The 25553-nt window shown below is 38.5% G+C and overlaps 1 long non-coding RNA gene across 1 annotated transcript; it reads right to left on the minus strand.

The window, feature by feature from the left end:
* LOC144958001 (uncharacterized) lies at positions 1-25236 on the minus strand. The gene is made up of 3 exons (XR_013642287.1): positions 25059-25236; positions 6567-6644; positions 1-37 (listed from the first exon to the last, which is right to left on the minus strand). It is a non-coding gene; the product is annotated as an uncharacterized LOC144958001 (long non-coding RNA).
* Between the last annotated feature and the right edge of the window lie 317 nt (positions 25237-25553).

Consider the following 25553-nt stretch of genomic DNA (forward strand, 5'->3'; position numbering starts at 1 on the left):
GTCGCTTAAATACACATGTTTTAGGGGAACGACAGTGCTATAAGATAAAATGATAGAACGAGATAATAGACAGTTATATGAGATAAAAAGATACCACGATATAATAGACAGTTCTATAAGATACAATGTTAGAACGATATAATAGACCGTTCGAAAAGATAAAATGATAGAACGATATTATAAACAGTTCTATGAGATAAAATGATATAACGATATAATACATATTTCTATAAGATAAAATGATAGAACGATATAATAGACCGTTCGAAAAGATAAAATGATACAACAATATAATAGACTGTTCTATAAGATAAAATGATAGAACGATATAATAGATCGTTCGAAAAGATAAAATGATAGAACAATGTAACAGGCAGTTTTATAAGATGTACTGATACAACAATATAATAGACTGTTCTATAAGATGTACTGATACAACAATATAATAGACTGTTCTATAAGACAAAATGATAGAACAATATAATAGACTGTTCTATAAGATAAAATGATAGAACAATATAATAGACCGTTCTATAAGATAAAATGATAGAACAATATAATAGACCGTTCTATAAGACAAAATGATAGAACAATATAATAGACAGTTCTATAAGATAAAATGATAGAACAATATAAATAATAATAATAATAATAATGCTGAAAACTTATATAGCGCTATAACTCCGAGACACCAGACTCTAAGCGCTTAAATTACAAATTACTTTGGCTGAAACATACTCATTCACACACACAAGCACACACACACACACACACACATACACACACACAACACAACACACAACACAAACCAAACCTATCTTGCTTCTCATACCATCTACTAAAATCGAAACAAATATGTTTTAAGCGAACGTTTAAAAATAGACAAAGATTCTTTTTCACGAATGCTCTGCGGTAAGGCGTTCCAAATAGAGGGTCCGAAATGAGAAAAGGATCTCATTCCAGCATTTTTCCGAATTCGAGGGACAACTAGTTTTGTGGAATCACTGGCCGAACGTAAGGGGCGGGGTTTTGAATATCTTTCAATTAGTTCTGAAAGGTAGGAAGGGCAGTACCTTCAAGACAACGATACACTAAAACACAAGCTTTGAATTTAATTCTTTTCTCAACAGGCAGCCAATGCAGGTCATGAAGTAGAGGTCCGGCAGAGTCGCACCTACGCTTCATAAATACTAGTCTGGCAGCGCTGTTTTGGACAATCTGAAGACGTTTCAGATTGTATTGCGAAACGCCAAACAACAGAGCATTACAATAATCCAATTTCGATAGTACGAGGGACACAACCAGGTGCTTGGTCACATCCTCAGATATGAACCGTCTAATGGAAGCAATCTTTTTTAGTTGGAAAAAGAGAGATCTAACCAAATTATTAACCTGATGCTCCATCGACAGTCCAGAGTCTAAGAATGTGCCAAGGTTTTTCACTTTGTCAACAATTTGAATAGAGGCATCCCCTAACTTCAAATCTGTTTCACTTTTCCACTTCCTGTTCCCCACATACAGCACCTCCGTCTTATCATCATTCAGTTTCAGTCTGTTCTCATTCATCCATTTCTTAACACTTTGGATACAATTTTTACTATTGGCTGATACTTCTTGTAAATTTCTCATATTGGAAACGCAGTACAATTGCGTATCATCAGCGTATTGATGGTAAGACAGACCAAAACTTCTGATGATTTTAGACAGAGGGCCAACGTACAAAACAAAAAGAACGGGTCCAAGTACTGAACCCTGGGGAACCCCACAATCAAGAAAGATTTCCTCCGATCTATATTCATCCACCGTAATAATCTGTTTACGATTAAACAAATATGACCTAAACCAATCAAGCGCTGCACCAGACACGCCATAAGTAATTTCAAGACGTTTGAGAAGAAGATTGTGATCAATAGTATCAAAAGCAGACGATAGGTCAAGCAAATTCAGCAAAGAACATGAACCATTGTCTATAACAGAGAGGAGATCATTAACAACCCTAACAAGTGCGGTTTCCGTCGAATGATGTTGCCTATAAGCAGACTGAAATTTTTCTTCAAGACAATTATTTTTAAGATGAGACAGTAATTGTTTCAAAACAAGCTTTTCTAAGATCTTAGAGAGAAAAGGAAGATTAGAGACAGGGCGATAGTTTTTTAAGTTCTCTTTATCGAGATCAGGTTTTTTCAAAAGGGGTTTGACATGAGCAACTTTGTAAATGTCTGGTACAGCACCTGACTGCAACGAATTATTAACAATACATGTAAATGGTGTTAAAATTACATCAATGCATTTTTTTTAAAATGGCAGTATTTAAGGGGTCTAAATCACAAATTTTAGTTGGAGACGACATAATGCAATCACGTAAGTCAGCTTCAGTAATCTTTGAAAAATGTGTTAACGAATCACCATGAAACTTGTCAAATGTTGTAGGGATCGATTCAGACGAGAGTTCCTTCCTGATGGTATCCGTTTTTTCTTTAAAATATTGACCAAAGCGAGTTGGTAGATCTGCACGATCGATTAAAGATGGGAGAGCTGGTTGCGTCTGTTGTCCCAGCAGTTCCTTGGTCAAGGCAAAGAATTGTCTCGAACGTCCCACGTTTTTGAGGCTTTCTTCATAGAATTTCTTTTTGGCCCTGAAATTGACGGCTTTTGCATCATTTCTAGCCGCGATGTATCGCTTCTTATCGACAGCATCTCTGGACTTGAGCCATTTTCTTTCTGCCCGCCTCCTGGCTAATCCATTCAATTTTATTTCGGTATTATACCAGGTATAATATTATTCGGTATTATATTATTGACTATTCAAAAGCCTTTGATAAAGTACAACACGAAAAACTATTCAAAATTCTATCATCGTTGGACATTGATGGTAAAGATTTAAGAATATTACGGAATTTGTACTGGGAACAAGAAGCAGCAATGCGTGTTGACAACGAACTAAGCAGTTTTACACCTATTAGAAGAGGAGTTAGGCAGGGGTGTGTTTTGTCTCCAGATTTATTCAACCTCTATAGTGAAATGATATTAAGAGATATCGAACATAAGAAGGGGGTGTGTATTGGAGGAAAGAATGTAACAAATCTGAGGTATGCAGATGATACGGTTCTACTGGCAGAATCTGAACATGAACTACAAGAATTACTTGATGTTGTAGTCAGGAGTAGTGAAAATATGGGACTGGAACTGAATATATCTAAAACAGAATGTATGACGGTATCTAAAAATAATAACCCACCAGCCTGTGTAATAACAAGCAGAGGACAAACAATACAACAAATTGAATGTTTCAAATATTTAGGCTTCAATGTAACATCCAATGGAAAATCAGATTGTGAAATAAAGAAAAGAATAGGTATGGCGAAGAATGCATTCAACCAGCTGCATACAATTATGAAAAACAGGAATATTAGCATGAAAACAAAAATCAAAGTCCTGGATTGCTATGTACTGTCTGTGCTGCTATATGGTTGTGAGAGCTGGACCATAAACAAGACCATGGTTAAAAGACTGGAGGCAGTGGAAATGTGGTTTTACAGAAGAATGATGAGGGTGTCATGGATGGAAAGGAAAAGAAATGAAGAAATTTTAGAAATGGCAAACAGAAAAAGATCACTGATAACAAAAATCATCAAACGCCAAATGGAATTTTTAGGACACATTATCCGCCACCCTGGTTTGGAAATACTCGCCTTGACTGGAAAGATGAATGGAAAAAGAATAAGAGGAAGACAAAGAATAACGTATTTGAAAGGGATAAGAACTTGGACAGATGAAGCTGAGAAAGGTGGCGCTGCTTTAATAGAATTGGCAAGAGATAGATCAGCTTGGCGGAAGATGACCTCCGACGTCTGCTTCAGATATGGAACTACATGAGATGAGATTATACCAGGGTGCTTGACGTCTCACTTTTACTGCTCTAGTTGTTAAGGGAGCATGCTTGTCCACCGAACCAACAATTGACTCGTGGAGACCATTCGCATCATGTTTATTTTTAACGTTATGGTCAAGGTCTTGTTTAAAAATGTTCATGTTTATATTCTTCAAATTACGAGATGTTATCATCTTTTTTACTTCGTGCTTCATTGGAAATAAAACGCAAAACACAATTAAATGATGGTCAGAGATTAATTTATCAATATTTGAGACAGATGAAGAGAGAGAATGTTCAATGTCTGTAATGACATGATCTATTGTGTGGCCATGGTTGTTTGTAGGACCGCTTACAAGTTGAATATAGTTGTTTGTGTCAATAATCTCCCGAAATACTTTCGATTCATTTTTGTTTCCGAAATAATCAATGTTAAAATCACCCATAAAAATATTATGCTTTTTGTTAATGGATTGCATTTACATAAATTCTCCGAACTCAGATAAAAAATCAATTGTTGATATTTGTTTTGTTGGCTTGGTGGTGGGCGGTAGACACAGTGAAACGACTTTTTAAAATTATTTTCATGAATGGCAAATCCAGCGTATTCAAAACTTCTAAAATTATCATGGTGAAATGATATCTTGTCAAAGAGTGACAAGTTGTAAATAATTGCAATACCACCTCCTTTCCTCCCAATGCGTGGAAATGATTTAATACAAAAGCCTTCGGGTGTAATTGCTTTCATAATTGGATCATCATATGAATGATTAAGCCATGTTTCCAAGATGACAAAAATATTAATTTTATGATCTTCAATAATGTCGATTATGTCTTGAGTTTTATTACGACACGATCTAACATTTAGTAATCCAATTTTTAAACTGGTATGATCACTACGTGCAGGTTGTTGTTGTTGTTGTTGTTGTTGTTGTTGTTGTTGTTGTTGTTGCTCAAGACGGTGCTGTTGCTGCGAGTTGTTGTCATGGTGGTCGTTAATTTCATACTGACTGTCACGGACAGTGTTGACATTTGACAAGGAACGGTGAGGATTACTCATTGAAGTGATTAGATTGGATGGGGGACGAGTGTTGATAAATTGAAGCGAGGATCGAGGTCGTAGGGGGAGCGGGCGTGGGGTTGGCCGATGACCAATGACGGTGGTTATAGGGCGTTGTTTTCGTCTACCCCCTCTGAGTCTGTTCACAAAATTAGTATTATAAATAGATCGATGTACACGGTAGTTGTTAAAAGTTGTAAAATATAGCACAGTGAATAAAGTTTCCAATATGGCTGTAAACAAATAGCAGTTTAAAACTATGTTCGACTTTGGAAAATCCATACTTAAATTTTAAAATTTTAGAAAAATCCTCTGTTAGAAATCGTTAAAATGTATATCAATAAAACCACAAGACTATCACAAATCAGATGGTATTAAAATCCAGGCGAAATGTCAGATAAAAATCACTCAAAACACGTAAATGAAAGAGCCAACAAAAACAAGACTCGCCGGTCAGGCGTGTTACAATACAAATATAATAGACAGTTCTATAAGATACAATAATAGCACAATATAATAGACAGTTCTATAAAATAAAATGATATAACAACATAATAGACTGAATACAGACATGTCCATCTCACCTCTAGTTACTTATTTATTTACTTACTTACTTACATACTTATTTACTTACTTACTCCAGTGTCATCTCACAAAGAGGTCGACTGGAAATGGCTCGCCATTCTTCTCTGTTTAGTACCAGACTGTTGCATTTTTCAATTGTCATCCCAGTCAGTCCATCTCTTGATTTGGTCCAGCCAAAATCTTAGGAAATGGAACGACCTCTCGTTCTATTGCCCTTTACTATTCCAAGGAGGATGTTTTTACAGATGGTGTTTTGTCATTTAGTGTGGGCAAAGTATATATTTCCATTTTCGGTCTTTTGGTTTTGAATAATTCTGGGTGCAGATTGACATTATTGTTGACTGCATCATTGGTCTTCTTTTTCTCTTCTTTTTGTTTCCAGCTTATTTTACCCCCTTTCTAGTTAATTATTTATCGTCCAAGTTTCTCACTCGTGCAAGAGTGCATAATGTTCAGTATTCTGAGTCCTGTTGACATTTACACGTAGTCCGGATTAAGGTTGGAGTTTAGTTCTGCAAAACGTTTCCTTGCCATTGCACTTCTGGTTTGGAGCTCGAGATCATTTCAGCCTTTCGTAACTGCTCAATGTTCAGATATGTGTATGATTCAAGTTGCTCCGGGGCTATTTCTATCAAATTGTATAACACCATTTAGGCCTAGTTTTATCGTAATCACCAATAACTTTCGTCTTTTTGACATACATGACAAGATGTTTTTGACCTGATCTACGGTCTTACTCTACTACGTCCAAATAACTAATACTACTTCTACTTTTGTTTCTACTACTACTACTACTACTACTACTACTACTACTACTACTACTACTACTACTACTACTACTACTACTACTACTACTACTACTTCTTCTTCTTCTTCTTCTTCTTCTTCTTCTTCTACTACTACTATATGTGTGTGTGTGTGTGTGTGGGTGTGTGTGTTTGTGTCTGCATGTGAGTAAGGGTAGGAAAGAATGAGGCAGAGAAAAAGAGAGATAGAGAGATGATTTTCATTCATCATTCATTTAAAAAAGGAAATAAGTCCCTAACTTACCGCCTTGCAATCAGCTTTTTTGCGATAAGTCTTATCATCACCTTCAACAGTGGCAACCAGGATTAAGGCAGTCGTATACTTTTTTACGGATAGAGAGAAAAGTTTAAAAATGTGAATGAAAGATAACAATTGCCTCATATCTCGTTTCTAATGTTAAGTGTTGCCGTTGGCTTGGGAGCCCTTGTATATCGCTTTGAGCACGTTCAGTAGATATAAAGCTTTATAAAGGCTCATGTTTTTTTTACGAAGATAATAAGATATAATTTATTCATCCAAAAAATGAAAATTCGTTTACAGACGTGGCATGCATGAAAATGTATTTAAACACAAAGTTGAGAATCTATGGCGACAATGTATACATATATAATATATGCAAATGTACAAAAATGTAAAAATATACAACAAAGAACCAATAGCAACATTTTGTATATTAATTTGATAAATTGAGACAGGCCATACCTCTGGCCTTTAGTCCGAACTTGTGTGTGTATATTTAAAAGATAGTATTTAATTTAAATCACATTTGCGCGTTAAAAATTCGAACACCATGTGGCAAAAATAAATTAAGGTGAGGTGTTGTCTTTATTTTTATAGATATAAGGACGATCAATCCCCCCCCCCCCCCACTCCGCCTGAAAAAAGCAAACTCTGGTTTATCTCATCCAAATGTCAAGGGGAATAACCCTTCAACAACACAATCATAAATTGTTTAATTTATTTGATGTATCCCTTTACTTAATATGCCCAGAGAAACGGCCTGATGTCTTGTAAAAGATGTCTCCATCCCAACAGCATCTATAGCCACCTTTCAAAATGCAACAGGCAAACGATGATCTAAACGTTAGGAAAGGCAGATTGAGAAATTTTTTTTAAATGTCGGGAGAGTTTAGACGCTATAATCCTTCGCCACATTGGCTAATTGCGCGATGAGTGGCAGTCTAGTTCTGATCATCGGTAGGCGTGCAGCAGCAGCTTCAAATAGCGTTACACTACTTTGTTATGATAATACATACACGCAGTTAATTCCTTGCCTCATTTGTGTGGTCACATCGCAAAGCTCAACTAGATGCTCTGTGGTCGCGGCTCTTTGGCACAACGCGTACATATGAGATGGGTGGAAAGTCCCCACTGATGAAGTGACGCTGATATAAGACAGGTTCACGATCGAAGTCTATTCCCCGCCACCCAGCGCCTCTTCTTGCTGGTACAGAAGCCTGGCAAATTCTCTCCCAATTTCGAGGAGACTACGTCCCCTCCCCCTCGAGAGATTGAATTCGTCCAAACCAACTTTCATCTCGTATGCCCAATCTTGTCCGAAGTAAGAAAGTCAAGTACAAGGGTTGCCCCGACTTAATTTTTAATTGAAACAGGGCTACTTCTCCTCTCTATTTTGTTTGCTAGCATCCTCACTGAGTAAACTCTCGAGACGGGTCCACAACTTACATTTATTAAAGAATGCCCAGCCATTCGCCTTATTGATATAATCTAATAAATGTAACCACTGACAAGCAGAAAGAATGGTGTGAACAAAACTGGCTTTATCATGCGCTACAGTTTTGTTACAACCAGCAGTAATACCTCTGTCATTGAGCAGTAGGTTTAAGGCTATTGTATTCGTTACACATTAGATACCGTGTGTAGTGTGTAGTTATCAATCTAATTTTCCTCATTCTTTGTTTAAACTGACGTTGGTCACAAGTACTTTGTTTTCCCTCGCTTCGTTCAATTTGCTGAATTTTCTAATTTTATATATTAATTAAATGAAATTGTGCTTATCATTGTTGACATACCGGAATTTAATACTAATATGTTATGTATTTAATTAAGTGAAAGGGTGCTTCTCATTGTTGACATTCCGGAATTTAAATATAATTCGTCATTCGTTGTTTCAACCCGCATTGGTCACGACCGCTTTTTTTCTCTCGCTTCGTTCAATTTGCTGGGTTTTTAGATGTTATATATTTAATTAAGTGGAAGTGTGCTTATCAATGGTGACATTCCCGAATTTAGTTTACCATTTCTTTATCGGATTCTTTATTTATTTAGCAACGCATTTAAGGCAAGATAATTCAATCTTCATCATCATCATTGTCATCAAATATCATTATCATCATTGTCATCACCATCATAATGTCTCCCTTCCCCAAACTTTTATTATCTCCCAACCATAGTATCTTTATCATTCTATGACCTACCCCCATCCTTCTCCAACATTATTTCCTGTTATCAATTTTTTGCTCACTATAACATTATCACAACTCACTTCATCATCTCCTATCTAATACAACAACAACAACAACAACAACAACAACAACAACTACTACTACTACTATTACTACTACTACTACTACTACTAATACTACAACTACTACTACTACTACTACTACTACTACTACTACTACTACTACTACTACTACTACTACAACTACTACTACTACTACTACTACTACTACTACTACTACTACTACCTCTACTACTACTACTACCTCTACTACTACTACTACTACTACTACTACTACTACTACTACTACTACTACTACTAGTAGTTTTACTACTACTACTACTACTACTACTACTACTACTACTACTACTACTACTACTACTACTACTACTACTACTACTACTACTACTACTACTACCTCTACTACTACTACTACTACTACTACTACTACTTCTACTACTACTACTACTACTACTAGTAGTAGTTTTACTACTACTACTACTACTACTACTACTACTACTACTACTACTACTACTACTACTACTACTACTTCTTCTTCTTCTTCTACTACTACTACTACTACTACTACTACTACTACTACTACTACTACTACTACTACTACTACTACTAGTATTACTACTACTACTACTACTACTACTACTACTACTACTACTACTACTACTACTACTACTACTACTACTACTACCGCCGATTCATATATGCTGATGACCTATGCCTCGCAACACAGGATGTGTCCTTCCAACCAATTGAGAGCAGACTGACAAATGCCCTAGACACCCTTACAAAGTACTACACTAAAAACTCGCTGAACGCCAACCCAGGGAAAACACAAGTGTGTGCATTTCACCTCAACCACCACCAAGCCCACAAAAAACTTAACATCAAGTGGAATGGCCAGACATTAGAGTACAACTACCACCCAGTGTACCTCGGAGTGACGCTTGATCGGACTCTGTCCTTCAGAGAACACGTGAGAAAGACCAAGGCAAAAGTGTCCACGCGTAATGCCCTCCTTGGAAAGCTGGCAAACATGAACTGGGGAACTGACCCTAAAACTCTAAGGACCACAGCATTGGCCCTCAGCTACTCAACTGCGGAGTACTGCTCAGCTGTATGGGTCCGATCATGCCATGCCTCCAAGCTAGACCCCGAGCTCAACAACGCCTGCCGGATCATAACGGGCCAGCTGAGAGCAACACCATTACCACTGGTCTACCGTGCAGCAGGAATAGCCCCACCACACATCCGGAGGGAAACTCATGCCCAAATACAAAAATACAAACAGGAAATGGACCAGAGACACCCCCTTCATGACCACAATTGCCCCAAAAGCAGGCTCAAATCAAGAAAAAGCTTCCTCACAGTAGAGAGCCTTCACCCAGACCACTCAGCATTCTTCCGCCTGGACAAATGGGTAGAATGGGACAAGACAGCAAACGATGCCCTCCAGCCCCCAACAGAAAAGCTCCCAGCAGGCACAGACCTCAAGAGAAAAGAATGGGTGGCGTTGAACAGAGCTAGAGCAAAGGTGGGAAACACCGCCACCAACCTCTTTAAATGGAAAATCTCACCGGCACTGAATGCCCATGCGGTCACCCCAGACAGACCATGGACCACATCCTGTCCGAATGCTCGCTGGGACCTCACTGCACCAATGCTGACCTGAGGGAATGCAACCAGACTGCCCGGGACTGGCTGACTCACTGGCGCGACAAGATATGATGATGACTACTACTACTACTACTACTACTACTACTACTACTACTACTACTACTACTACTACTACTACTACTACTACTACTACTACTACTCTTCTTCTTCTACTACTACTACTACTACTACTACTACTACTACTACTACTACTACTACTACTACTACTACTACTACTATTGCTACTACTACTACTACTACTACTACTACTACTACTACTACTACTACTACTACTACTACTACTACTACTACTACTACTACTATCACTACTACTACTACTTGTTGTGAAGCTAGAAAGTAATTCGAATGATTGCCATGCAAAATATAGGCTTTATTCAACATTTAAATCGACATGATCTGGAAAGAAATTAAAACACAAAGAGTTAGACAATACAGTACAGACACAGATCAATTACAAACATTAAGTGACAAATAGAACTATCTCTAAACAGTAAACAATATCATGACATTCTTCCCCCCTTACATGTGGCAAGAGATTTCAAATTATGCTTCTCTATTTCGTAAACTGTATGGTCTCGTCCGAATGAAGCCACTCGTTCTGGAGTTTGAACGGGATTCGTTTTGAGTAGAAAGCTCATTAGGATTGTTAGGATCAGAGACTGGTGGTTCGTCCAAGGCAGATTTTTGCACTACACCCGCTTCCACAGTTTGTACATCAAGCTGTTCTAGAACAGTTTCAGGTAAAATATCGTTTCCCACATTCTTTTGAACAGGTTGAAAATGTGGAGTTACGCTCGTGTTGTCAAACGCCATGGATGATTCTTCATTGGAGGGTTGGGCAGTAGTCATTTCACCAGCAGGGGCTAAGTGACGCAAAGCCACAGTAGTTTCTTTACCATCAGGAAGTCGGACGTAGGCATAGAGCGGATTAGCGTCAAACAGTTCCACTTCGTCCACCAATGGTTCGTATTTAGAGGCTCTTACATGACGCCTCATCAAAACAGTTCCTGGAGTAGTCAGCCAGCTAGGAAGTGTTGTACCAGTGCTTGACTTTCTATTGTAGCGGAAGATTCGTTCATGAGGAGTCTCATTTGTCGCAGTGCATAAGAGTGATCTTATTGAATGGAGAGAGTCAAGAAGCACTGACTCCCATTGACTAACATTCAAACCACGTGATTTCAGGGCTAACGTGATAGTTTTCCAAAGGGTTCCATTCAGATGTTCTACCTGTCCATTTCCCCGGGGATTGTATGGGGTCGTTCGGCTTGAGGCGATACCCTTTTTGCACAAGAAATCTTGAAGCTCACTTGACATGAAGTTAGCACCTCTGTCAGAATGTATTGAAATAGGCATTCCAAACAATGAGAACAATTGACACAAGCACTTGATGATAGTTGATGAGCTCATATCAGAGCATGGGAACGCAAAAGGGAAGCGAGAATATTCATCAATAACTGTTAGGAGATACCGATTTTTGGACGATGACGGCAAGGGACCCTTGAAATCCACACTCAAACGCTCGAATGGTTGAGTTGCTTTGACCACTTTGAGGTTCTGCGGTTTGTAGAATGAAGGTTTTAGCTCACGACAAACCCTACAGTTGTTGCAGATTGTTCGTATTTCATCCACGGAATATGGGAGATTCTTTGACCTGACAAAATGGTTCATCCTTGCAATTCCAGGGTGGCAGAGTGAGTCGTGAAGGCTTTTTAAAGTTTCTAAATCTGAACCAGTAGATGAGCAGAACTCCCTTGAAAATGCGTCAGCCGCTACATTGTCTTTTCCAGGTCGATACACAACGTCATAACTGTAGCTTGACAGTTCAATCTTCCATCTTTGGATTTTATCATTTTTGACTTTTCCTTTTGCAGAATTTCCGTACATAAAGGCAACGCTTTTCTGATCTGTCACAAGTTTGAAATGCTTTCCAAGAAGATAGTGCCTCCACTTTCGAAGGGCTTCCACAATAGCGTAAGCCTCTTTTTCAACAGAAGAATGCTTCTTTTCACTGTGGTTCAGAGTTCTTGAAAAGAAAGCCACAGGACGTCCACCTTGATTTAGTGTTGCTGCGATTGCAATTTTAGAAGCGTCGGTTTCTACAACTAGAGGAGCGTTGTGGTCAATTGTCACGACAGCAGCGTTTTCAATCTCCTTTTTCAAAAGATCAAACGAGTCCTTGGCTTTTCCTGACAATGGAAAGGTGGTATTTTGGACCAGTGGGTGTATTTTATCCGAGAAATGAGGTATCCAGGATGAGTAGTATGCAAACATTCCAATCACTCTCTGTTGAGATTTGATATTGTGAGGATCTGAAAGTTCTCTCAGTGGCCGTAATCGGTCAGGGTCTGGCTGAATGCAACCTTTGGACACTTGAAATCCAAGTAACTTGATTTGTCTAACAGTCTTACTTTCATTGAATGTTATATTATGTTCTTTGGCACACCTGAGAAATTTCACAAGGTTTTCATCATGCTCTTGCTGATTTCTGCCACAGATTGTCACATTGTCTAAGTAAGCAAATGTGTCACTCAGTTTCTCATCTCGAATAATGGAATCAATGATGCGCTGAAAGCAAGCCACTCCGTTAGTGACTCCAAAGGGAATTCGCTTGAATTGGTAGAGATTTCCACTGGCCTCAAAAGCCGTATACAGTTTCTCTCCTCGTCTTTTATTGGGATCTGGTGGTAAGCACTTTGCAAATCGAGGGTGCTATAGACACTGTAGTGTGAAATTGTTTCAATCATTTCATTAATGTTTGGAAGTGGATATGCATCGAGTAGAGTGAAGCGATTGATGGTCTGACTATAGTCCACAACCATGCGTTTCTTGTGTCGTTCGTTAGTTGTCACCAATACCTGCGCTCGCCATGGAGAATCAGATGGTTCGATCACATCCTCGTCAAGAAGTTTCTTAACCTCAGAGTCAATGAATTGCTTGTCTGGTAATGAAAATCGTCTTGATTTTGTTTTTGTTGCAATAGGTCTGACTTCTGGAAGGAGATTCTTGAAAAGAGAAACAGGTTCGATTTTTGCAGCAGTGAGACTACAAACGGAGAAAGTAGGCTTTGATCCTTTGAAGGATATTTGAACTCCATCATGCTGTTCAAGAAAGTCATGGCCTAAAATCAAGTCCGAACACAACCCTGACAGGATGGAAAATTTCACACTCTCATAGAAACGTCCCTGGTATTCCAAAGAGACAAAACAATGACCCTTGGTTGTACTGGAAAGATTAGTAGACGCCATGGAGATTTCTTTCTTTGATTTGAAAATCTTCAATTGGAGACTTTGTGCGATCTCTGTTGAAATGAAACTCTCTGAGCTTCCGGTGTCTATCAACGCTTTAACGGGCTTGTTAAACAATTTCACGTCAATAACAGCTCTGTAGAGACTAGCGGGAGCCGCGGCTGAAAAGGCGGAACTGAGTGTATTCGGGTCTGCCGCAGATGCATATTCGTTTTTACTTTTTGACTGGCGTACCTTTTGAAAATGCCCTTTTTTTTCCACAACTTTTACACAGCGCCTCTCTAGCAGGGCATTTTGATCGAGGATGTCGTTGGTATCCGCAGAAAAAGCATTTAGAGTTCGTGACTGAAGCATTGAATGAGTCAAGTTCCTTTTCAGAGGGCGGAGGAGCAGTGCTGCCACATGGCACAGTAGTTGGTGTGCTGTAGTTCTGAGAGTGTTTTTCAGCCATCTCCAAGGATCGAGCCTGTTCATAAGCGGCCATAAGTTCGATTGTCTTATTCTCGAGGAGTCGCTGCCTGATCTGATTAGAAGAGAGACCACAGATGAAAGCATCTCGGATAAAGTCATCCCTGTTCTTATCAGCAGTAACAGCTTTAAAATCACATTCTTTGGCAAGTCTCTTCAACTTTTGAAGGAACTGATCGAGGGATTGATCTGGTTCTTGTTTTGTAGTAGCCAAGACGTGTCTCGCGAATATTTCGTTTTTTGGTTTCACGTATATGTTCTTCAGAACGTCAACAGCTGAATCGAATGTAGTACAATCAGCAATAGTTCGTAGACGACAGGATCGACGAAATTGACGAGCAGATTGAGTTTGTTGTCAGTCGCCTGTTCGGGTAACGAAGAGAGAAAGTTGTTAAATGTACAGAGCCAGTGATTCCATTGCTTTGATGCATCAGGCGTATTGGGTTCAGCGCTGAACCGCTCAGGTCGAAGGAATCGTTCCATGTTAAATGTTGAATAAATTGTTGTGAAGCTAGAAAGTAATTCGAATGATTGCCATGCAAAATATAGGCTTTATTCAACATTTAAATCGACATGATCTGGAAAGAAATTAAAACACAAAGAGTTAGACAATACAGTACAGACACAGATCAATTACAAACATTAAGTGACAAATAGAACTATCTCTAAACAGTAAACAATATCATGACACTACTACTACTACTACTACTACTACTACTACTACTACTACTACTACTACTACTACTACTACTACTACTACTACTACTAGTATTACTACTACTACTACTACTACTACTACTACTACTACTACTACTACTACTACTACTACTACTACTACTACTACTACTAGTAGTAGTAGTAGTAGTAGTATTACCACTACTAATACTACTCAGTGACGCCGACAATAAATATGGCTCACAAGAATTGCGGTGGTAGGGATGATGATGTGGTGTTGGTAGTTGTAGTAGTAGTGATAGTGATGATGATGTGGTGGTGGTGGTTTTAATGGTGGTAATGATGATGATGACGTGATGGTGGTGGTTGTAGTAGTAGTGGTAGTGAAGATGATGTGCTGGTAGTGGTTGTAGTAGTGGTAGTGATGATGATGTTGTGGTGGTTGTAGTGGTAGTGATGATGATGTGGTGGTTGTGGTGGTGGTTGTAGTAGTAGTAGTGGTAATGATGATGATGATGTGCTGGTAGTGGTTGTAGTGCAGTGGTATTGATGATGATGTGGTGGTGGTTGTAGTGGTAGTGATAATGATGTGGTGCTGGTGGTTGTAGATTTGGTTGTAGTGATGATGATGTGAATGAAATTGTGTTAATTCACATGATGTGGCAGTATTGGATTTAAAAGTGGTAGTGGTGGTAATGATGATTATGTGGTGGTGGTTGTTAGTGATGATGATTTGGTATAGGTGGTTCTTCTTCTTCTTCGTCTTGTGGAAACCTCCAATATTGTCGAGGATCACTCCACAGTGATTTACATTTTAAACTTGCTAAAACTCTGCACATAATACTAATATTATAAAAAAAAAAACAAAAAAAAAAAAACAAAAAAAAAAAAAAACAAAAAACAAAAAAAACATAGATTAAAAAGTCACGTTGTGAACTCTAGCAATCGCGTGAAGGCATGTTGCCAACCGTTTTCAGCCACTTCAGCTGGGAGGCTATTCCATAGTCGGGCAGTGGAAGGGAAAAACGAATACATGTGGGCGTCTGTTTTTGATGTTGGGATGGTTACTCTTGCTGTGTGTCCCCTCGTATTTCTTGTGCCGATATCTTTGATGTCGTTTGGAAGTTTAAGGCACGAATTTTTGTAGTAGATCTTGTGGAACAATTTAAGTTTATCTATTTTTCTTCTCTTTTCCAGAGGTTCAAGGCCAATCCGTTGTGATATTTCAGACGCACTTGAGAAAGGATCGAATGTGTTTGTGATGCGTCTTGCTGTTTTTCTTTGGATGTTTTCTAAGGTGTCGATGTTTTTCTTTGTATATGGGTCCCAAATTGAGCTGCCATACTCCAAAATTGAATTGGTCTAACAATAGTTTTAAAAGCAAGGGTTTTAGTTGTGATTGGGCATCTTTTTAAATTGCGGGTGATGTAAGCGCTTGTTTGATTTGCCTTTGAAGCCAGGTGACATATGTGGTCATTCCATTTGAGGTTTTTAGCAAACTCAATGCCAAGGTGTTTTGCTGTCTTTACATGTTCCAGGTTTTGACCATGAAGTTGTTATTCAAATGTAATAGGTGTTTTCTTATTTGTGATGGTTAGAACATTGCACTTTGATAGGTTAAATTCCATTTGATTTATTGTTTCCCATTCTTGTAATTTAGCTAGATCGTCATTTAGTGTTTTGCAGTCGTCTGTTGTTCTTATCTGATTATATAATGCTGTGTCGTCAGCAAAGAGGCGCACTTTTGACCTTATACCTAGTGGAATATCATTTATGTACACTAAAAATAGGACGGGCCCAAGGACTGAGCCCTGAGGTACGCCCGATGTCACCATCCCGATAGTGGAAGTCTCGCCGTCGACAAGAACTTGTTGGGTGCGATTGTCCAGAAAAGTTGCAATCCATTGTAAGGTTTTGTTCCTGATACCAACGTCATACAATTTCTGGATTAACCGATGGTGAGGAACCTTGTCGAAGGCCTTGGCAAAGTCCAATAGTACTAGATCCATTTGACCACCTTTATCAATAGCAGCTGACAGATCATGTGTTAATGATAGAAGTTGAGTTTGACATGAGTGGTGCTTCCTAAATCCGTGCTGTTCATCACAAAAAATACTGTTAGTTTCGAGATATTCAGTTATTGAGGATCTCACTATATGCTCCAACAGTTTGCAGCAAATGCAAGTTAATGAAATTGGACGGTAGTTTTGAACCCTGCTTCTATCACCTTTCTTGTAGATGGGTTGGACAAGAGCGTGCTTCCAAACAATTGGTATGTCTCCCGTTTCAAGAGAGAGTTTGAACAAATGTGTGAGGGCAGGTACAAATTCGTTACTCAATATCTTTAAGAGACGGGATGGTATTTTGTCTGGGCCACATGCTTTCTTTGGATTTAGAGTGGCGAGGAGTTTGGAAACGCCCTCTACTGTCACATTGATTTCGGCCATAGTGTTGGAATCGTTTTCTTCGCCTTGTAGTTGTTGAGTGGTAATTTTGGTATGAGCTTTTGAAGCAAAAACAGAGCAGAATTGGTTATTAAGTATATCTGCTTTTTCCTTTGCATCAGAGTATAATACACGATCATGCTCAAAGGGGCTATACCAACCGAATCGCACCTCCTACTTTTTATAAATTTCCAGAGCCTTTTGTTTGAGTCTTCACTGACAAGTTCCTTAACATGATTATGATAGGCCTTTCTACTCTCTTTTTGTGTTTCTTTTTTCAGTCGGGCGTAATTGTACCAGTCTTACTTACTGTTGGACTTTCTCGCTCTGCTCCATGCCTTTTGTTTCCGTCTAGATAATCGTTTGACGGTGGTGTTTATCCATGGTTGGTGAAATTTCCTTGAGCTTTTCTTCGTTGGTACATGTTTGGTCATCATTTTGTTTAGGTGGTCGTTGATGGCAGTCCAAACATCCTCAGTGCTTTCTAGATGTTGATTAATTATGTTTTCACTAAAAAGACGTGTTTCTGTCCGCATTTCGGCGATATTTGCCTTTTTCCAAATAGTAATAGGGTGTGATTTTTTTGTGATTTTGTTTGCTTTGATAGTGCTTTCCGTGATGAGGATATCATGGTCACTAATGCCTGGAATGGTTGTACACTTGACAATTAAATTTGGTCGATTTGTGATAAATAAGTCGAGGATATTTGTACCCCTTGTTGGATTTTTGTTTATTTGACTAAGGCCAAAATCTTGCAATTTGTTAATAAATGCTTGGTTTATAAATGAAGGATATTGGTAACTGATTATTTTTTCTTGTTCCCAATTGATATCAGGTAGGTTCAGGTCTCCGCTTAACCAGAGTACATTTTTCGGGTCTAGGCAATCAATACAGCGTGTTATCTCAGTCATTTGTTCCATAGTTGAGTTTGAAGGTGTTCTATACATAGCGCCCACAGTGAGTAGGCCTTGTTCTGTTTTGATATTTACGATCACCGATTCTGATTTTGTTTGAATGTCAAGCTTTAATACTGAGAGGTTCGTTGTTGTTGCAACCAACACCCCACCATACCTATCTTCTCGGTCTTTCCTGAACACGTTGAAATGTGTCTCTGGTGGGAATATTTCACTGTCCTTTATTTCGGAATGTAGCCATGTTTCAGTACCTATGATGATGTCTGGTTTTATGTCTGATATCAATTTCCAAAATTCCGGTAGTTTTGGAATTATACTTTGAAAGTTTATGGTCATAGTTCTAAACATGTTTCTCGGTTCACCATTACGGTCACTGTTAGTTTGCTTGTTTGCTATATTAAGCGTTTTATGATTTGAGTTGATTTGGTAATTGATTCTTTTTATTTCATTTGGCCTCATATTGACCCTTCTTCTCCCCTTTGTTGTTATTGTCTTATTTTTACAAGCCACGTTCTCATGATGTTTACTTAAGTCCTGCGTCCCATCAAAATGATCAGGTGTTGTCATTATGTTTTGTTGACATGTTGATGTGTCGTTTACTATTGGCATGTTGTTGTGAGTGTCGTTGAGTGGTATGTTGATCAGAGACCTTGGGCACCGTTGTGTGTTATGTACTTTGAGTGCTCTATTTGTATGAAAGGGCGGTGGTCTGTGACCTATTTGAATATTTATTTTTCTTCGTTTCCGCACACCACCACGACTTGGTCGTAGCCGCTGGCTATTACTGCTATTATTATTACCGTGATACCAAGACGATTCTGTGTCATTCCAATAAATGTTGTCGTAATAAGGATAAAAATAGATATGGCACATCGTGACTAAAATCGTAACGTAAGTGTAAACAATAAACGGCTAGTACAATAGCGACTTCAAACAATGGGATCTACACCACTAAAATGTCAATTTATCTAAAAATCCTCTTATGAATTTCCGAGAAATATATATCACAATGTAGAATAAAACTTTATTAAAACGACTGTATAAAAATATTCCAGACTTTTGTTTTAGAAATCAATAAAAATCACACAATTCGGGAGAGAAATAACAACACGGCTGCCGGTTAGGCGAACTACACACGGGATGGTTGTAGTAGTAGTGATAATGATGATGATGATGATGTGGTGGTGGTTTTAGTAGTGGTAGTCATGACGATGTGGTGGTGGTGGTGTCGTAGTAGTATTGGTAGTGATAACGATGTGGTGTTAGTGGCTGTTGTAGTAGTGGCAATGATGATTATGTGGCGGTGGTAGTTATAGTAGTAGTAGTGATGATGATGTGATTGTGGTTGTAGTAGTCGTGGTAGTGATGATGATGTGGTGCTGTGGTGGTAGCTGATGGTTGTAGTGATGATGATGTGGTTGAAGTGGTATTAGTTGAGATGATGTGGCAGTATTGTATATAAAAGTGGTAGTGGTGGTGGTTGTTTGTGATGATGATGTGGTGGTGGTGGTTATATAAGTGGTGATAGTGATGATGATGTGGTGGTGCAGGTTGTAGTAGTAGTAGTGAAGACGATGTGGTGGTGGTGGTTGTGTAGTAATTGTCGCGGTTGTGATAATGATGTAATGTTGATGGTTGTAGTAGTAGTGGTTAGGATGATGATTTGGTGGTGGTGGTTGTTGTAGTAGTAGTAGTGATGATGATCATGTGATTGTGGTTGTATTATTAGTCGTAGTGATGATTATGTGGTGCTGGTGCTTGTAGCTGTAGTTGTAGTGATGATGATGTCGTGGTGGTGATGGTTGTAGTAGTGTTGGTTCAGATGATGTGGCGATATTGGATGTATAGTGGTAGTGGTGGTACTGATTATTAATTTGGTTCTGATGGTGGGTGTTAGTGATGATGATGATGTAGTGGTGGTTGTAGTACTTGTGGTAGTGATGATGATGTGGTGTTGGTGGTTGCAGTAGCAGAGGTAGTAATAATCATGTGGTGGTAGTGGTGGTGGTGTAGTTGTAGCGGTAATGATAATGATATGGTTTTGTTGGTTGTAGTAGTGGTAGTGATGACGATGTGGTGGTGGTGGTGTAGTAGTAGCGGTAGTGATAATGGTGTGGTGTTGGTGGTTGTAGTAGTAGTGGTAGTGATAATGATGTGGTGATAATTGTGGTGTAGTAGTAGTAGTGGTGATGATGATGATGTGGTGGTGGTTGTAGAAGTTGTGATGATGAATATGTGGTGGTGGTTTTAGTAGTGGTAGTGGTAGTGATGATGATGTGGTGCTGGTGGTTGCATTAGTACTGGTAGTGATGTGGTTGTAGTAGCAGTGGTAATGATGATGATGTGGTGGTGGTGGTTGAAGTGGTAGTGGTGTTAATATTGGTTGGAGCAGTAGTGATTGTGTGGTGGTTGGGGAGGGGGGGGGGTATCATTCGAACAAATTGGCCTCACCGAAATTTGACGGAAGTTGCCCGGAACCCGGAGTTTTGACATCACTGTACTACTACTACTGCTACTATTACTACTACTACTACTATTACTACTACCACTACTACTACTACTACTACTACTACTACTACTACTACTACTACTACTACTACTACTACTACTACTACTACTACTACTACTACACTACTACTAATTATACTACTACTGCTACTACAACTACTGCTACGACTACTACTGCTACTACTACTACTACTACTACTACTACTACTACTACTACTACTACTACTACTACCTCTATTGCCATCACATTGATTTGCACAAAATCTCCCAAAAGTCAGTCTCTCTCTCTCTCTCTCTCTCTCTCTCTCTCTCTCTCTCTCTCTCTCTCTCTCTCTCTCCCCTTCTCTTTTCCCTCTCTCCCCTTGTTTTATTTTTTAAAATCCATCTCAAATAAAGTTTAATGTTCGGTTATTTCTATACTATGCTTAACTTGCCATCTCGTCATGAATTATAATTTGAATATAATACAGGTTTTTTTATTAGCAATTCATCACTCCGACACCTTTAATGAGTTAAATAAATACAACTCGTCTCTTACATCACTACCCCATATCATACCGGTCTTTGCTAACTCTCACTGACACACTGCCTACAAACTACACAGCGTTAGTCAATGGCTTTAACCATCCCGGCCCAAGACGCGTGCGACGAGGTCTTGCCTCTCTTGTAGGTCATGCATTAGACTCTTAACGAAATCGTACCGATCGATGTGATACGAGAAAAAAGTTACCCGGATCTACCCTTCTTACGTCACATCTCGTCGCCATGAACGAGAACTCGGTAGTACCGATGTTGCATATCGTTTGGAGCCTTCATAAAGACGGTACATCTTCAAAGGACACGGTTAAATAAACGTGATGATTGGTTTTGTAACATCAAAAGCCATGTGGCCTGGACCACGAAGTTTTGTATGTAATGGTTACGTCATTCTCTCAACGCTTATAAATTAGTAAGGCTGGACCCACAATCTAAAAACGAAAATTGTATTTTAAACTCTTTTGAATCAAAGTACATCAACGTGTTTGTCTCATTGAGATGTGAAAAATGATATCAAAATCAAGAGAACTGGCTTATAAACAAACAGTTGTATAAAACTGCAAATATTAAGAAAAACAATTTTTAAAATCAAATTTATTCGTAAAACAGTTGGTTTCAACTCTCAATGTTCTTTTTTTTCAAGCTGATTTCAGCAATGCGACATTCCAATTCCAAGAACTATATATATATTTTCTTTTGGATTTTAGGTATTAAGCCTACTCAAAAATGTGTTACATTTTTTGCATAACATTATCGTAATAAATGGAAGGCGAATAGAGTCTTTGTTTCGGCCGGCCGGTTAGAGAGCCCGTGATTGGTCGAAGACTTGGGACACTCAATTCACAATTCTATACGAATAGATCGTGGTGGTAGATCAAAGAATGTGACATTTTTTATTCACTAACTATTTTTCCTGATACTAAATTATACAAAGTAATCATTTCGCATCAGAACAAAATAACTCGGAAGTTCATTTCTCTCTATTACAATAAAATTGATACCACAAATACAAAATCGACCTACAAATAAGGGACTTATACATTATACATATTGAAGTTTTAAGTTACAATAATTGTCATCAAAATCATTATTTATCACCAAAGTCGTATTTTTTGTCCGATTTTTACCAAACAAAGTGAAATGTCAACGATTTAAACCTTGACTTACTTGACTTAGATGCCTTTCGCGTCTCGACCGAAAGATCGGGTCGCCTTGGCTGTTTCCAGTATTTCCTGTGTGAGGTGTCTCCAATATTGCCGGTCCTCTGCTAGGGTTCTCAGATTTTCAAGGTCCCCTGCCGTTATGAGACTAATGCTTTGTCCAAGTGTTGTGAGGTTTTTGTTTAGGATCACAGGGAGTGTTGTGATCGGTCTTCCTCTGAAAAGGTTCCCGTGTTTTGAAAGTATCCCGACATGGCTTGGTTAGCTGGTATGTTTTTGTCCCTGCGTAGTATGTGACCGAAAAGTTGCCATCGTTGTTGTAAAATGTCAAGGGAGATTGGTCTTTCTTGTGTGATCTTATAGAGTAATTCATTTTAGATCTTTTTTGGGTATTTGATGTCCAGTGCCCTTCTTAGCTGTGTGCGATGGAAGGCATCCAGATGTTCTTCTTCGGATTTTGTCAACGCCCAAGTGCCGCAGTTATACAGAAGTACCGGTTTTACAAGAGCACGGTACAGTTTCAGTTTGGTTTTTCTCTTTATTTTGTCATCTCTAATCCATACATTGGTGAGTTTACTGAGTGCGGCGTTTGATAGCTGTTTTCTTCTTTGTACATCCTCGGTGTCTCCAATTAGTGAGCCTACTTTCTTTGTTCTTTTCCATTCCTCTTTGTTCCTCGATATTGTTGTAAATTCGGTTTTATTGGCATTGACTTGGAGGTTATATTTCATGAGGGTATTTTGTATGATGTCTATATTTGCTGGTGTTCATCCAATAAAATCGACATCATCTGCATAGGCGATTTCTCTAGGGATTGCATTCTCAATATGAGTCGTTGGTTTTGGAATGACTTTTCGAACTTCTTTCAGAGCGTGTTCTAAGTATATTGTGAACAGAATCGGGCTCAGACTATCTCCTTGGGGGGTCCCGATGTTACTTTCGAACTGCGTCTGTTTTGTGGCCCCGTATATCCTTGGTTGTATCTTTGTGTTGCTGAGGAGAAATCGGATTATTCGGAGCTCGTCTTCGTCTACTATGTCTGTTAATATCTCCAAAAGTTTTCCTCTGTCGATCGTATCAAAGGCTGCGGACATATCGATTCCGGTTATTGTTATGGATATGTTTTCTTTGAGTGCCTTTGCTGCCAACGATTTAAACCTGCAAATAATAAAAGGATCGCAATTTCTACAACCTATTTTATTATTGTTGGAAAATAATAAATATCAAAGTACAATTATTTCTCACCGTTTTCATCTTCTAACGTGAAAGGCAGGATCTCCATTTTCGTTCTGAATTGTTGTAACGAGAAAAAGGGAGAGAAAATTTGATTACGTGATCGTTCGTAAAACTTTACGAGTGCAATCGTTAACTTGGTATTATCTGTGGAGACCCCACGAGCACGCCCCCCCCCCCTTATTTTTTTTCTGGGTGAGATCTCCCGAACCCACATCAACCCAAACTAACAATAATATAATCTGATGAAATGTTTGCTTTTACTTGCAATATCAAAGCTAGTGGTAAACACAGTAAATAATAATTACGTCGGCCGGAGTCGAATACGACATCCGACTCAGCAAATTGTTTTTGAAATTAGAAAACTAAATGAAAGTCCATAATGACTGAAAGATTAAGTTATATAATAAAAGCGCTGTGACACTACGGAAGTCCACCCTTAAAAGAACCCAATGGCATGATAGAAGGTCGTTTTCTGCGAAAGAAAACACGAAAACCATATCTTAAGCTGGCACGCACATATCTAGGTTAACCGACCCAAATCTAAAAACGAAAATTGTATTTTAAACTCTTTTGAATCAAAGTACATCAACGTGCTCGTCTTATTGGGATGTTAAAAATGATATCAAAATCAAGAGAACTGGCTTATAAACAAACAGTTGTATAAAAATGCAAATATTAAGAAAAACAATTTTTAAAATCAAATTTATTCGTAAAACAGTTGGTTTCAACTCTCAAGGTTCTCCTTTTTTTCAAGCTGATTTCAGCAATGCGACATTCCAATTGTAAACAAACACGAAAGGACCGATTGTAAGTCTACTGCAGCGTGTAGTTGTTCTAATTCTAGGCGAATATCATGCTGTAGAAGTTTTTAAAAACCAATGTCATGATAGAAGGTCGTTTTCTGATGCTAAAGAAAACACGAAAACTCGACACAACAACAATAATATCAGTAAAACACATCCGACCACAAAAGAGACCAGCACACGTAAGTCGTGATCCGTAAGAAATTCCGTCCCCGGTTGAAAATATCAAAACGAATTATCATAGATATCGCTGAGTCAGGTGGGCGATTGACGGTAGGGGTAATTTATAATGTATGTAGAATTCCAAATCCTAATACAAACCAATCACAGCATTCTAAGATGTAGTGAAATAAGAATTTATGTGAAAATTCGTTCGTCGAAATGAGAGTGACAGAACGGTCCCAAGAAATAGTAACGTCACTTGTACATGTTTCTGTACTCATGGAAAATCAACCAAAGTGTTGAGATGGAATTAAGGTTGGGGATAAATAGATAACAATGTGAAATTAAATGTAAGCGTAAGCTTCAATTTAATAAACGAGGAGAAACAGTTTCATTACCAAGGATAAATAGATAAAATCAAACTTACGAGCAACTGGAAGATATTCATCTTGTTTGGTTGAATTATTTCAGAGTGAAGTTTTCTCACGCAAACATAGGTTTATATAGAACATTTTAGTCCACTCCCCGCTAGTCTAAAGTCACGTGTCATTGAATCCATTGGACAACGTATCACACGAGTGAGAGTAGAGTCTGTGATATCCATAGAGTCACCAATCCCTAGTAAATGTTTATAGGTGATATTTCTCCTTAATTTCTCACTGTCATATTTTCTAAATCATACGCTTCTTGAGAAAAATACATCTAAAAAAATACATATAAGTGCCAGCGGGTTGGGGGGGGGGGAGGGGGGTTACAGACCTGCAAATAGGTGGTCACTGACGCAGAACATGTTTGTTACTGCAAATAAATAACATAGGCTAGGAAAGGGTCAATTAAGCATTTCTAGAGTGTAATATCCACTAAACGTTTTCAAAGAGCTCTACAATATGTCATAGGCCAAATGCAAGGACCCAACTGTGAG

This window comes from Berghia stephanieae, chromosome 12, assembly GCF_034508935.2.
Source record: "Berghia stephanieae isolate SIO BIC M18660-M18661 chromosome 12, UCSD_Bste_1.3, whole genome shotgun sequence".
Classification (NCBI taxonomy): domain Eukaryota; kingdom Metazoa; phylum Mollusca; class Gastropoda; order Nudibranchia; family Aeolidiidae; genus Berghia; species Berghia stephanieae.